Source organism: Dipodomys merriami, unplaced genomic scaffold (genome assembly GCF_024711535.1).
Source record: "Dipodomys merriami isolate MVZ:Mamm:240054 unplaced genomic scaffold, mDipMer1.0.p SCAF_2, whole genome shotgun sequence".
Classification (NCBI taxonomy): Eukaryota; Metazoa; Chordata; class Mammalia; order Rodentia; family Heteromyidae; genus Dipodomys; species Dipodomys merriami.
In genome coordinates, this window is record NW_027203381.1 from 29,884,012 (window position 1) to 29,899,375 (window position 15,364).

General features: G+C 38.4%; 1 protein-coding gene across 3 annotated transcripts in view; it reads right to left on the reverse strand.

Annotated features, from left to right (window-relative positions):
- Mapre2 (microtubule associated protein RP/EB family member 2) overlaps nucleotides 1-15,364 on the reverse strand; it is a 152,741-nt gene that overhangs the window by 109,836 nt on the left and 27,541 nt on the right. The window lies entirely within an intron of this gene.

Here is a 15,364-nt window from a genome sequence, read left to right on the forward strand (position 1 = left end):
TGTGTGTATATGCATGTTGTAAGGAGCAGGGAGGTAAGTGTGGGGGATAAGATTAGATGGACCACAGAGAGACCAAATTATTCAGAACGTTGGAACCCCTTTGTAAAGACTTTGGCTTAAAAATCAGAGTTAGAAATAATATTTCTGTATTTGTTTTAGCAATGTCAGCACAGATGTGGAACAGTGTCTATTCACAGGAAGAGCAACACCTAATATTTGAGTTCCTTTTGGGGGCCAAATACTATGCTTGACAAGTGGGTATTCTAATCCTCAAGAAATGTAAGAGAAGGGGGCAATTCTAAGTCCAATTTTACAGCTCAACGATAGCCAGATCATCCAGGAAGTGGCTGAGCAGGGCATGAACACACTTGCCGGATGTCAAGGTCAGTATTCTTCTTCGCTCCTATGCGTGCTTTTCACTAGGAGCTGATGAATCTGGGAAGAGAAACGCAGAATCCGGATAGAGGAGAACAGCAGGACAGAGGTAATTCTGTATTGGCAACCAGTGGGTATAGCCAGTACAAGGTTGAATGGCCAAGAAAAATAAAGGAGGCATAGGCAGCTATACAGTGGTATACAGTGGTATTTATGGGTGAAGGATTAGAAGTACTAGAGGATAGGAATTTTAAGTTTCAGCTAAGGAAAAAGGAGAGGGCTGGAAGAAGAAATACTAGGATTTGGAGTTAGCAGAGTATGTGATTGATAGTGAGAGAAAGACTTTTCTTATTCTTATTTATAGTGACAAATGATTTTGTTTCTGAGTAAGCCTCAACTAGCAATGTCCATGTCTTGAATGCCTTCTGGAGAAAAGGAGACCGCAGGCATTTTTTTGGTATTTGTATTCAAAGCTCAAATCTGTTTTCATTTTCACTCTTGCCAAGATGTTATAATTCAACCATCTAGCTCTAGACATGGCTATTTGAAGGCTCTCATTGAAATGTAACTGTGCCCAAATTTATGAAAATTCCTTTATTTCCTTCTCCTGTTTTATTTCCATGTGAAAATAAAACATATCTTCATGAAGTGACTAGGTAGAACAATTTACATGGGATAAAAGGCATGTCAGGCTCAGTTGGGGGTGGCAAGGGAGGAGACTCTAAATACCACTACCAAATCAATAACCTTCCAGAAGAGTTAGAGGCTTTCAAGAGATTTCCTTAGGGAATCTCAAATGTCAGCCAACCCATTGGTTTTTGTTTTTGTTTTTTATTTTATTTTTATTTTTTGCTGACTTTAATAGCAAGAAGCCCAAAGAAGAGATGTCTTAGTATCAACACGGTGGCCTGGAGAAAGTAGGGGAACAGTTGCTCTATCAGAATACAACACCCCGGACCCTCACTACACACACAGAGTTTCTGAGACCCTCAGAACCTAGGCCATCCAGTAACAATGAGGGACACTGGAAGAGAGAGGATTCTCCTGACTTGAGCTGTCAAGTCAGAGCTATGGCTCTCCATGACTCCCCTACAGAGTGTAGAGGGAACATGAGGCTGGCAGCTGGAAGCAATGTGAGTAATAGAAGAGAAATCTCCCAATTTCTGACCTCACCCAAATAAAATTTTTAAAAAGAAATTAAAGCAGCTTACTTCATGGGGGGTGGGGGGGAGTAGGGTGGGAGGCAATCCAACTGGAAATTATGAAGCCTAAGTTTCCATCAGAAATGTTTTAATTAGAGTTTATATTTCATTTCCCCATCAGAAATGTTTCAATTAGAGCTCAAGAGTGCCAAGTATCTGCTTGTTGTCAATTCGCGCTCACTCAAAATGTATACAACATGGACATAAATGAGGGTTTCAACTACAGAGCACAGCACACAAAAACATAATGGGTTACCTTCCAGAAGCTTCCATTGAATTTCCATGTAAAATAATCAGACCCTGGGTCAGATTCAAAGGGATCTACAGAGCTTAATCTTTTTTTTTCTTCCTTTGTGCCTTCTTGGGACTTGAACTCAGAGCCTGGGCACTATCCCTGAGCTTTTGTGCATAAGGCTAGCACTCTACCTCTCAAATCAGAGCTCCACTTCTAGCTTTGTGCTGGTTAACGAGAGATAAACCTCTCATGGACTTTCCTTCCCTACCTAGTTTTGAACCACAAGCAATCCTAGTACAGATCTTAATCTTAAGGAGTTTATGTCACCTGGCAGATCTAGAATCAATTCTAGCTATTAACTCTTAACACAACTTGTCTGCTTATTCTTTTCTCCAGGCCACAATTCCAGTGTCTTCAGGGAGAATATCATTAGTGCTCAAAGATGCAACCAAGTCATCATAAATGAGAAGTAATGACACGAAGTGCAGAGAGCAGCTACAATGACTATTACTTGTCTGCTCTTCTTCCTGGAGTATAGATCTTCAAACCTCTTGGTTCTATCAGAGATTGTGAATTAGAATATTCCTCCTCCTAACGCTCAGAGTTGGTTTAGAGCACAACTCCTAATCTAAGCTGAGTCCTTTAAAATATTTTCTGGAATCTTCTTTTTTGTATGTATTTTTTATTTATTGTAAAGATACTGTATAGAGGGGTTACAGTTATATGAGTAAAGTAATGTGTACATTTCCTATTGAGCATTGTTACCTCCTCCTTTGTTTTTCTCCTATCATCCCTTTTCTTTCCACCTCTCCAATCCCTCCTCTACCCAAGTTGTAAAGTTCATTTTCAACAGAGTATCTTATACATCTCATTGTTACAATGGGTCAACCTATATCCTTATTTCAGCCTTTTGTTATTTCCCCAAATTAGAAAAATGTATATACAAGATGCAGGGCACCAGAATCAAATACAGTGAAAACAGGGATTATACCATGGGGGAGGAACATACAAAAGAAACAAAAAAAACACATGGTACATTATAAGTACATTGAAAACAACAGCAAGAAAGATAAAACCACTTATGTCTCTACCTTGGGGTTCATTTTGCTTAGCATCATCTTATATGTACATAAAATTACAGAGCTGTACTATTTGTGTGTGCTATGTACTGGGGATGGTAGTGGAATCTTCTTTTTTAAAGATAGTATTCAGAAAATACAGTGTATTGTATATTTTGCCATGTTTTACACAGAACAAAAGAATAGTAAAGTAGAAAGAGTTTGCAATTTCGATAAATACAGACTTGAATTTGAATCCAGGTGCTGGTATTTAAAAACTGTGGAACCTTGGTCAAGTTACTGAACTTTTCTCAGCCTCAAGTTCTTCCCCTTGAAAGTTCACATCATAGCCATGAGACTTTATGATTGGTGGGAGACTTCTGGGAGAGAGTCTGGTAAGTGTCTTTGAGAAGGAACTCTGCTCCCTCTCATGTTCCCCAGCCACACCCAAAGTCAGCTTGGGACTTTCAGAGCAGAATGAACCTAACCTCTGCTTACTTCGGAATGCCAAAGCCCCATGGGGATTCCTGAGTCACTTGGCAGGAGGACAGCAACAGCAATGCCAAGGTGCAGAAGAAGGACTTTAGGTGACAGCAATTTTTCTGCAGAGGTACTGAGTATTGGGGAGGAGGAAGAACAAACCTGACTCTCTGTGGTAGGGAACAGAAACTTAAGCAAAAAGAATAGGCTTTTGTAGACTATGCCCATTTCTTTGGGGGAGAGTTGCCAGGAGAGAAAATTGAAAAATCAAGGCTCCATTCAGCTCTCCAGAAGCACCTTGTAAAAAAAAATGTGGGCCTGTGGCCCACTGTACTCTTTCCCTTACTGAATAAGCAGACCAGAGGCAGAAGCTGGAGTTGGGTTGGCAGCAATGGCTTGGACAACACCCAGTTCATTTAACAAGGTTGCCTTTCCCTTGCTGGACCCTTTTCAGATCTGAGCTTCAACGAAGACAAGCACTCAGTTTTGAACACTCAGAATCCATTCTTCCCTCTTGTCTCTCTGACACAGTCTCCAAACTTGTCCCCTTCACAATGATCTTGAATGTGTCCCTCCATTTACCCTCCCACGACTCAGTCTGCTTCAGACCTCCTTTTCATGGCTGCCTAACTCACCAGTCTCTCGGCAGAGTTCCTCACTTCCTCTTTAACTACTTATTAAGCCTACACATCATCACTAGATCTACCTTTCCTCCTGACTTTTTTTTTTTTTTGGGGGGGGGGGTCCGGTCGTGGGGCCTGAAGTTTGGGCCTGGGCGCTGTCCCTCAGCTCTTCAGCTCAAGGCTAGCACTTTACCACTTGAGCCACAGCGCCACTTCCAGCTTTTTTCTTTTTGCTTATGTGGTGCTGAGGAATCGAACCCAGGGCCTCAGGCATGCAAGGCAAGCGCGCTACCACTGAGCCACCTTCCCAGCCCCTCCTCCTGACTTTTTTGGTGTGTCCTGATTGCTTCCAAGATAAAAATTCAAGTTGCACTTTTAGTATTTATGATACTGCAAATTACATTAGAACTTTAGTAAAGGTGAGATGTCATTTGGTTACTACTCACTTTTGGAAATGTTAGTTCTTTTTTTTTTTTTTTAATGGTTTCTCAACTTATTTTTTTGTATATTTTTTAATTGTAAAGATACTGTACAGAGGGGTTACAATTACATGAGTAAGGTAATGAGTACATTTCCTATTGAGCATTGTTACCTCCTCCTTTGTTTTCCCCTTACCATCCCTTCCCTCCCTACCTCTTTAACTCCTCCTCCTCCCTCCCCCAAAGTTGTAAAGCTTGTTTTCAACATAGTGTCTCATTGTTACAATGGGTCAACCTGTATCCTTATTTCAGCATTTTGGTATTTCCCTTCCCCTCCCCAAATTAGAAAAATGTATATACAAGATGTAGGGCACTGGAATCAAATACAGTGAAAACAGGGGTTATACCATGGGGGGAAGAACATACAAAAGAAACAAAAAAAATCACCCAGTACATTATAAATACATTAAAAACAACAGCAAGAAATATAAAACCACTTGTGTCCCTATCTTGGGGTTGATTTTGCTTAGCATCATCTTATATGGTCATATGTATATAGCGTTTGACCTTTTATGTTTGTCCTAGACTTATACTAGTTATTGCAAATAAGGGAAACCATGGCACCTATGTTTCTTTAGGCCTGGCTTACTTCACTTAATATAATTTTTTCCAAGTCTTTTCATTTCCTAACAAATGGGGCAGTGTCATTCTTTCTGATGGAGGCATAGAATGCCTATATATACATGTATATATATATATGTATATATATATATATATATATATATACATATATATTCATCTGGGTTGGTTCCATATCTTAGCAATGGTTAATGCTGTGATGAACATAGTTGTGCTGGTAGCTTTAGTATGGCCTTGTTTGTGATCATTTGGGTAAATGCCCAAAAGTGGGATTGCTGGGTCATAGGGGAGCTCTATGTATAGTCTTTTGAGGAACCTCCATACTGCTGGGTTTGTTAGTTCTATTTCCTGGTATCAGCAGAAGCAAAGGCTTCTCTAGTTGAACCCTGATGCATGTTCTTATAGCAATAGATTCTTCACCTAAATATTCTATTAAACCAGGTCCAGTGAAACTGCTAGCCTTCAAAGTTCCATTTGGAAATAACTTTAGCTCACTTCACTAAAAAGTTAGGATGAGAGCACTTGTGGCACATGCCTGTAATCCTAGCTTCTCAGGAGGGTGAGACTTGGAAGATTGAGATTCATAATCAGCCTGGGCAGAAAGTCCTTGATACTCTAACTCCAAACTAACCAATAAAAAGCAGGGCTGGAGGCATGGCTCAAGTGGTAGAGTACCAGCCTAGAAAGTCCCTGGGTTCAAACTCCAGATCATCAAAACTAAAACCAAATGATAGCAACTTAGTCACATTAATCACAATGTGATATATATAGACATATTGATATATATTTCAATATGGTTATATGTCAATATGGTATATATGTATAGTGAGAGATGTATCTCAGTAGGATATACACATACACACACATATATCAATATCTGAGTTGTTACCTCTTGAGAGTCCCTATTGATTCAAGATGAGGAAGATAGTTTGGAACATTCTGCCACCACAGACTCATCTTTACAACAGCTTTCACTGTAATCAGATTACATCATTAAAAGCAGAATCACAACGTTTTTAACAGGCTCAAAATCATTTAAAAATTCATAGAGAATTGTTGGCTTGAAGAAATAAAGAGTTAGAGTGTTGCTATTTCCTAGTGATGGAGGACATTCAAAGTTCCACAGAGGGTAAGTTCTGAGGCTGGATGACAAGTTAAAAAAATTGTTTTTGGCTAGTCACCTTGGACACAACCAGTGGAACAGCAGCCTCTCATTCTGCACGCAAAACACTCAACTCCGGATAAATGATTCTGCAAGAGGTCTCCACCCACATTCATAGCCCTTGAGAGGAGTTCTAGAAGTTTGGACATGGTGCTATGGAGCAGAGCCAGCAAACTTCACAGTCATTATGAAACAGCTGCAACTCCATGCTTATGTCATACATTGTGCAAATACTCCATAAAGGACACATTCCAATTAAGAGGGGGAAAAATACAGCTTTGCTAGTACTAATCAAGGTGAGAGGCTAGATTTCACTAAAGACTTCAGAATAACTCTCTGGTGTTTCCCAATTATATGAATCTAAGTTTTATAGTTAGCCTTTATCATTTTTTCTATTTTATTTTTCTCATTTCTTTTCTTTCAAGCACAAGCAGCATTTATTTCCAACCCTTTAAATCGATCACTGTAGCTATTCACAACATGGAGGGCCAAAGTAGCAACAAACAAACCAAACAACCAGTGTTTCTACTTCTTAGCATTGATTTTGCCTGGCAAAAAACCATGCCTTATGGCAATAAAAGATGGTGCCATCCATAATATTTTCTGTTGGATAAAGGAAGATACTACATTCATTGAAAAGACCTATTTATGACCTCTCTTGAATATCAGTAGGCAGATGTGAGAGCCAAGTTCCTGCATGGTTTTCTTTTTACATGATTATAATCTTCCTAAAATGAAGAAAGAAGGTTAAGGGAACTATTGGAACTTGTTCTGTAGATACTCGTAGCAAATTTTAGTAATCTCAGGGTTATTTCTGTTTTCTGAAGAAAAGTAAGTTATACATAGATGTCACTAGCACTGAAATATATTTATTTATATGAAAGACTTTGTTCTGTTTCAGTTTGGAGGAAAAAGTTTTTTTTCTCTTGTGTTATTGGACTGGTATTGGAACTCAGGGCCTAGGAAGTATCCCTTAGCTCTTTTGTTTAAGGTTGGGGCTCTACTATTTGAGCCACAGTTCCACTGCTGGCCTTTGGGGGATTAATTGGAGATAAGAGTCTCACAGATTTTCTTGACTAGGCTAACTTTGAACTGTGATGCTCAGATCTCACCATCTGAATAACTAGGATTATAGGCATGAGCCACTGACACCAGCTAGAAAAAAAAGGTATTTATACTCAAAGGCTTTCAGCAAATATTTGCAATAGATATTCCACAAAAGGAAAAAGATTGTCTGGATGTGAAAGAAAGGACAGAGCTCATGACTGATGAAGGGGTTGGTAAAGTTCTTTCTGTTCTTCCCAGGTTCCAATTAGGATTTTAAGAACCTTAAGTAAATAGTACCAAGACCAAGAAGTTTCCAATATCCTACCTCAAGGTAGTGAAGAGGACAAAAGATCATAAAAGCTCAACAAATAACCATAGCCCTGGAACTCTGAGTGTTTTGAGTACAACCCAACTAGGGAACTTCTACCATGCCATAAATCAAACCATTCACAGCTATGGAATAGAGCCAATAGGCCTCAAGTATCAATGCTTTGTCATTTATATGAAAATGTTAACAAAAGAATGGTATTATAACCAGGCATGATGGCACATACATGTAAGTCTGTCTGCAATCCCACCACATGGGGAAGACTGTAAATGAACAAAACAAGTATGTTATTTGACATTTCCTTCTTTGTGGCCTATGGTTGTTCTTTAACATAATATGTTTATATAATTATGTAAAATGTACTTATGACTAAAAAGAAAACAAATATTTAGTTTCTTACATTCTTACTATAACAATGTTAGACTATGTTACAAAAATTACTTAAAGATATGGATACATTTTTATTTTCAGCTATGTTAAAGAAATACTAATGAGTAATAAGCAGCAAAAGTCCAGTGTTGGTGGCTCACACCTGTAATCCTAAGATCTGAGGATCACTGTTCAAAGCCAGTCTGTGCAGTAAAGTCCATGAATAAGACTTTTATCTCCAATTAACTACCCAAACACCTACACTGGAGGAGTGGCTCAAGTGGTAGAGGCCCTGATTTCAAGATCCAAGAATAACAACAGCAACAACAACAACAACAACAACAACAACAACAACACACACACACACACAGCAGAAGCAGCAGCAAGCAAGACATCAGTAAAGTTAAAAATATCACAGTGAAGCTTTTGATAATAACAGAATGCTAAGAACTGAGGTTTAAAAGACAAGCTTAGGCTTAAGAGAGAAAAACAATCTGAAAAATACCTGGAAGGGGTTGTAATGTTTAAAATCTATGCTGAGCACTGGTGACTCATACCATTCAAGATGCTAAGATCTGAGAATCAAGGTTTAAAGCCAGCCCTGGCAGGAAACTCCATTAGATGCTTATCTCCAATAAACCACTCAAAAAAGCCAGAAGTAGCACTGTGGCTCAAGTGACACAACACTCACCTTGAGCAAAAAGAAGCTCATGGACAGGATCCAGGCCCAGAGTTGAAACTCCAGGACCAGCAAAAAAATAAAAACTTAAAAAAAAAAACACATTATCCTGGGTAATATTTTGTTAATAGCATCAATTTAAATTCATGTTTCTAATACTGCCATGGATTTGCTCCTTTTTTATGTTTCAATAATTATTTCATTTTGATGAACATTCATTAATTGCATATATTAATTATGCTTCAGGTGGTATATCCAAATGTGTATATAGTGTGTGATCTGATCAAAGCCAATAGAAGAGTAGAAAGGAACTATGTTTAGGTTGTCATATTAAAACAAAAACACTAATTCTTTTAGGATACTTGCATCTTGCTCAACATTTTCTCCACAACATAAAGTTTAATATGATGTAGCATTGGACTGAAGTTTTACCCTAGTTTATCTTTCTCCCTTAATCCTCCATCATGCCATCATTTACATTAAAATTAGTCTTTCCCAGCCCTTGAGATTGTTTATATGTACTTTGCCTCCATTCTTTCTCCTTTTCACCTGCCATTTTATAAAGATAGACTTAACTCTAACCCATTGTGTGTGTGAGAAAGAGAGAGAGACACAAAAAGAGACAGAGACAGAGAGATTGAGAGTGTACTGATGTCTGAATTTAAACTCAGGGTCATGCACTCTTGCTTGGCTTTTTTTGCTCAATGGTATGTTCTACTACTTGAAACATACCTCCATTTCTGGCATTTTTCTGGCTAATTGGAGAACAATAATCCTTAGATTTTAGCCTTCTGAGTAGTTAGGCTTATAGGTATGAGTCACCAGTGCTCAGCTTCAAATTCATTTCTTTTGAAGATTTTTATTTCCACTGTAAACTATTCCAAGTTCTTGGGGCTGGGAAGGTGGCTCAATGGTAAAGTTTGTCTTGCATGCATGAGGCCCTGGGTTTGATTCCTCAGCACCTCATAAGCAGAGAAAGCCAGAAGTGGCTCTGTGGTTCAAATGGTAGAGCACTAGCCTTGAGCTGAAGAGCTGAAGGACAGTGCCCAGGCCTAGAGTTCAGGCCCTATGACCAACAACAACAAAAAAATTCCAAATTCTCTATCAGCAGTGTGACCATACAGGTGAATGATGCTGGGTTTTATGTCCACAGTGCCAGATTTTCCTATCAGAATCTCCTCTCTCATTCTCACCATGTAATAAAAAAAAATTTACCTGAATAAAATCAAGATTTTAAAACAATTGTCTCATGTTTCAGTATCTCAGTAGGCAATGAAAATAGTCACTTTTTGAGATGCAGTCTTTTAAATAAATAAAATAGTAATTTTGAACTTGGTACGTTGTAGGAAAATAACATGTTTTCTTTTTTCTTTTTCTTTTTTTTTTTTTTTTTTGGTCAGCCGTGGGGCTTGAACTCTGGGCTCGAGTGCTATCTCTGGGCTCTTTAGCTCAAGGCAAGCATTCTACCGCTTAAGCCATGGCGCCACTTCCGGTTTTCTAGTGGTTTATTGGAGTTAAGAGTCTCATGGACTTTCCTGCCCCGCTGGCTTTGAACTTTGATCCTCAGATCTCAGCCTCCTGAGTAGCTAGGATTACAGGCATGAACCACTGGCGCCTGGCCTAAACATGTTTTCTTAAGCTGTGTATTCTCATTCCGAGATACCACTATATAAATAGGCTGCTCCTGTAGAGACAATGATGCCATTACACCATGTTCCTAGCCCTTAATCCATATTTTCTGACAAACCAAGGAAAGCTGATCTCTGAAAATACCAGAAAAGGATGTATGTTGCATGATTGGTATTAGCTGACAGAGGCCAGAAACCTATCATTCACCAAGAGCAAACATAATGATAAAGACACAAGAATTCCATGAGAGAAACTCTAACGAGCAGATACAGAGTATCACCATTGTCACTGAATAACAAGTCACATCCACAGGAAGATTTAGAATCCATCCCCAAGATAAAATATCTCCACAGGTCAGAATGGAGCCCATTAGAACGGCTTATCTTCATATTTACTTTCAAGTTCCCCAGTATAGCTGGACATTTATCTGAGAACCTTGTGATTCCTGTGAGCTGTTCTCCTGAACAGAGAAAATGGCAAATGCACACAATTTAAGCAGAATGGTATTTTGGGGGGCAAGGGATGCTGACAGTCTGTGCTATCCATAGTACAAGTGGCCATACACCTTGGTGCAGCGCCAGTTTAGACAATCTATTGAACCGAGAAACTATTTATCAATACCTATTGCCTAGGAGAGAATATTATATTTGAAAAGTAAAAATTATAGATACAAAGAAATCTTAGATATCGGAGGTAATATCCAATCAGGTATTACATAGTGTAATAAAAACCATATTCACAGGGGAGGTGAATAGGAGACAGCCACTCTGCAGGCAGTATTTAGCCAGTTCTGATCTGTGTGTTTGAAACATAACAAGCTAGTTAATAGACTCCATACAGCTAACAATGGCAGGCTATATAAATAATGGTATGTACAGATATTACAGATACTAAACATACAATCATAACTTGTACAGAAGCATGGAAACTGCTTATTAGGTAAAATGAAATAAAAAAGCAGAATGCTAAAAGGTGTATAAGCTCTGCTAACAACCATGTGAAACTGTGAGAATGAGGCCCAGGGGAAAAAAAGAGACATAAAACATGTATAAAGTAGCAGGTATATAAGGATGAAAGTTTCAAGAGCAGTGAGGTAATAAAAGTTGCTGAACATGGGCATCACTCTATGTAAGATTTTTTCACTAGTTTGATCTCAAAAACCACAAGAAGAAATGAGTAACTATGAAATAATGGATATGCTGTTTACTATTTATCAGTGTATCTATCCATCAGTCTATCCATCTCTTATAATATGTTGTATATCTAAAATATTCAAAATAAAATTTATTTTAAAAAGCCAACAAAAACCCACAAATTATTTGTTAGAATAGAATTAACTAGTGATCTGCTTTTCATGATTTCTGCATTATTTTTATATTACTTTATATAAATATAAAGAGGCATGCAGGCATTGTGCCTTTGTGTTTCTCTCCTAGGGTTATTTTCTTTTGGTCTCTTTTACTCTCTTTTGGGTATCTAAAATCCTGTATAATTTGTCATATCCCAGTGTATTTTATATTTAATTTCCACATATCAGAGAGAACACGTACCATTTCTCTCTGAGTTTTGCTTACCTCATTTAACATAATTTATTCTAGTTCCATCCATTTCTCTGCAAATAACATTATTTTATTCTTTCTAATGGCTGTGTAAAATTTCATTGTGTATCGATACCACATTTTCTGGATCCACTCATGTATTGTGGGGCATCTGGGCTGTTACCATATCTTAGCTTTTGTGAATAGTGCAGCGATGAACATGGATGTGCAGGTGTCCTTATCATATCCTAGCGCATAGTGTTCGGGGTAGATGCCCAGGAGTGGTATGGCTGGGTTGTGGGGAAGATCTATGTTTAGTTTTTTTGGAGGAACCTCCAGACTGCTGTCCAGAGTGATTGTATTAGTTTACATTCCCACCAACAGTGCAGTAGGGTTCCTTTTTTACCACATCCCTGCCAACATTTGTTGTTTGAATTCACAATGTTGGCTAGTCTAACTGGGATGAGATGGAATTTCAGTTGTTTTGATTTGCATTTCGTATGTGGCCAGGGATAATGAGCATTTCCTCACGTGTTTCTTTGACTTCCTTACCTCTTCTTCTGAGAAGTCTCTCCTTAACTCCCTTGTACATTTAGTGATTGGTTTATTGAGTTTGGGAAAGGTTAGTTTCTTGAGCTTTGTATATATAGGGCACTTGTCTGATATATTGCCGGTGAATATCCTCTCCTAGTCTGTTGGATGTCTTTCTAGTTTAGTAACTATGTTCTTAGCTGTGCAGAAACTTTTTATTTTGATATAGTTTCACTTATCAAGTCTCTCTCCTCTCTGTTGTGCCCCTAGAATTATTTTCAAGAAGCTTCTACCTATAAGTTCTAATGTTTCTCCTACTCTCGCAATAATTCCAAAGTTTTAGGTCTGATGTTGAAATCTTTGATCCACCTTGAATTGATATTAGTGCATGGTGGCAAATAGGGAGCCACTTTTAGTTTTCTAAATACAGATGCACAGTTTTCCTAACACATAATGAAGAGGCTATTTTCTTCCCACTGTATGTCATTGGCTCCCTTATCAAATATTAGATAACTGTAAGTGTATGGTTTTATGTCTGGGTTTTCTAATCTGTTCCATTGATTTTTGGAGCTACTTCTGTGCCAATACCAAGTTGTTTTTGTTATTATGGCTCTGCAGTAGAGCATGAAGTCTGATATTGTGATACTACCCACATTCTGCATTATTTTTAACAGTGGAAATTTTGGAAACAGTGTAGAAATAGAAGACTATATGATATATATAAGAGACATGAAGAAGGCAGGAAGTGGTTAAATTCTGTGAGTTATTTAATTAATCAATCGTAGATGACATACTTATGATAGAATATATAATATCTAAGTACTAAGTAGTTGGATATTTTTCTCTAATGGTAACTAAGATGATAGAATGTCTTTTGTTTCTTGAGTAATTTGAACCAATCAATTGTACATATTCTTATGATACCACGGGCTATATTCCTATTAAGGAATCACATAATCAATATAACTGAAGTGTTGAAAAGTGGAAGTTGAAAAAAGTTGAAAAGTGGGATGTACTCATTCAATACACACACACACACACACACACACACACACACACACACACACACACACACACTCACTCACTTAAAGTCCCTTGCATAGCATCACCTCTGCCTTACCTCCAGTTCTGCCCTGGAGGTCTCTATCTCTTAGGTAGTTCGAAGCATAAGACTACTGTGGAAATAACACAGTTTGGATTCATTCCTACTTGGGTTCTAATCTTGGCTCTATGAATCACTAAACTACATGACTTGAGCATGTTATATTATCTGTCTGAAACTCAATTTCTTCCTTTGGAAAAAAATGTAAGAAAAGATTCACATGGGACATATGAGGCAGGAGCTAGCATGGCTCACTCCTTGGTCTGTGATTTTCTACCAGATTCTTTTATACTCATTCTACTAGTTTCTCCTACTAGCATGTCAGTAACTCCAGTCTCCATCTCAGATCAGTTCTTCTCCCACAGCCTTGCTTGCTGTTCCCATCTTTAAAATCAAGTGTTTTAAGGGTTACTTAAAGCTATTCTTTCTCTCTCCTGAACTTCTTGCATCTGGCTTCCACTTTGATCATGGTATTGAAGTTATCTTCCGCAGATCACTAACCACCTATTTGTTGCTAAATCAATGAGCACTTTTTAGTGATTATTTTACTTAACCTCTGTGGACCATTTAGACTTATTAACCTTTTGCTCATTTTTGCATGCTATTTTCCCTTGGCTTCCATGATGGCATGCTTGATTCTGGTCTTTACTCTGTTTCTAGCTAATCTCTATCATTCTGTCTCTCTATCTCTTTTTCTCTCTTTCCATTCCCCTTCTCCTACAGTCCCTGGAAACCACCATTTTCTTTCTGTTTTGACCACTTGAGCCACATTCCCAACCTTACTTTCTGTCTCTATGGATTTGGCACCTTTAGCTTCCTCATATTTGTGGAATACATAGTATTTTGTCTTTTGGAAGGATTGGCAACTGGCAAATTCATTTAGCATATTACCCTTGATGTTCATTTATAATGTGGTATGAATATGGCAAAGTTTCTTCCTTTTAAGGGCTGAATAACATTCCACTGTAATACATGTAACACTTAATTTTTCCAATCATCTTCCATGGAGAATTGGGTTGCTACTACGAGTATTGTGAACAATGTGATGTGAACACTAGTGTTGTAGTTTTTCTTTGCCATGTCCTTTGAGATATTAGTGTCTGCAAGATGCTTGTCTGGATTCTCTTGGGCAATCTTACCCAGACTTAGGACTTGCATTTTAGTGATTCTCAAAACTGCCCTTGTGTTTTTCTCTTTGGCTTCAGATTCCTATTCCCTAGGTACCTTCTCTGGGATATCACTAGCAATTTACATGCTGCCATGCTGAGCTTCTTGCCTTACACTTATTCATTCTCAGTAAATAATATCAGTATAACCTCATTACTCATGCAATCAATGTGTGCTCATAAGAAAGCTCCCTCTCTCTCTCTCCATTACTCCCCCTCACCCACCTTTTTATTATCAATTAGCAACATCTTACACTGTATTTCCTCTTGCCCTCAATTTTCTTAGCCATGAACTAATACATACCACATAGGAAGCACACTCAAGACATTTGTTGAAAATGAATCCCTTGACCTCTTCCTAACCAAATCCTGTCTATTTTACCACCTAATTGTACTCAAACACACCCAGTTCTCTTTTCTTCAGCTGCTCACCCCCTTACCTGGAGGCTCATCAAATTTCATCTGAACTCTGTATTTCTACTCTTGCTTTTCCTTCTGATCCAGTCCCTGCACAGCTGCCAGTGTGGCTGTTCTAAGACCCAAGGCTGGTAACTTTACTTCTCTGCTAATAACATGCCACGTCTCTTGTAGAGCAGGCCCAAAGTGCTTCATTGCCTTCTCAAGTTCCTTCCAGGGCCACCCATCCTGTTCTAAAGCCTGCTGTGGGCCCTGGAGAATCAGGGGGCAGGAACAGTACTCAGGTTCCAGATTTCTACTTCCACTGGAGTGAAAGGGGAAGAGTATGTTCATCTCATCCAAATAACCTCTAATTATTCCAAATT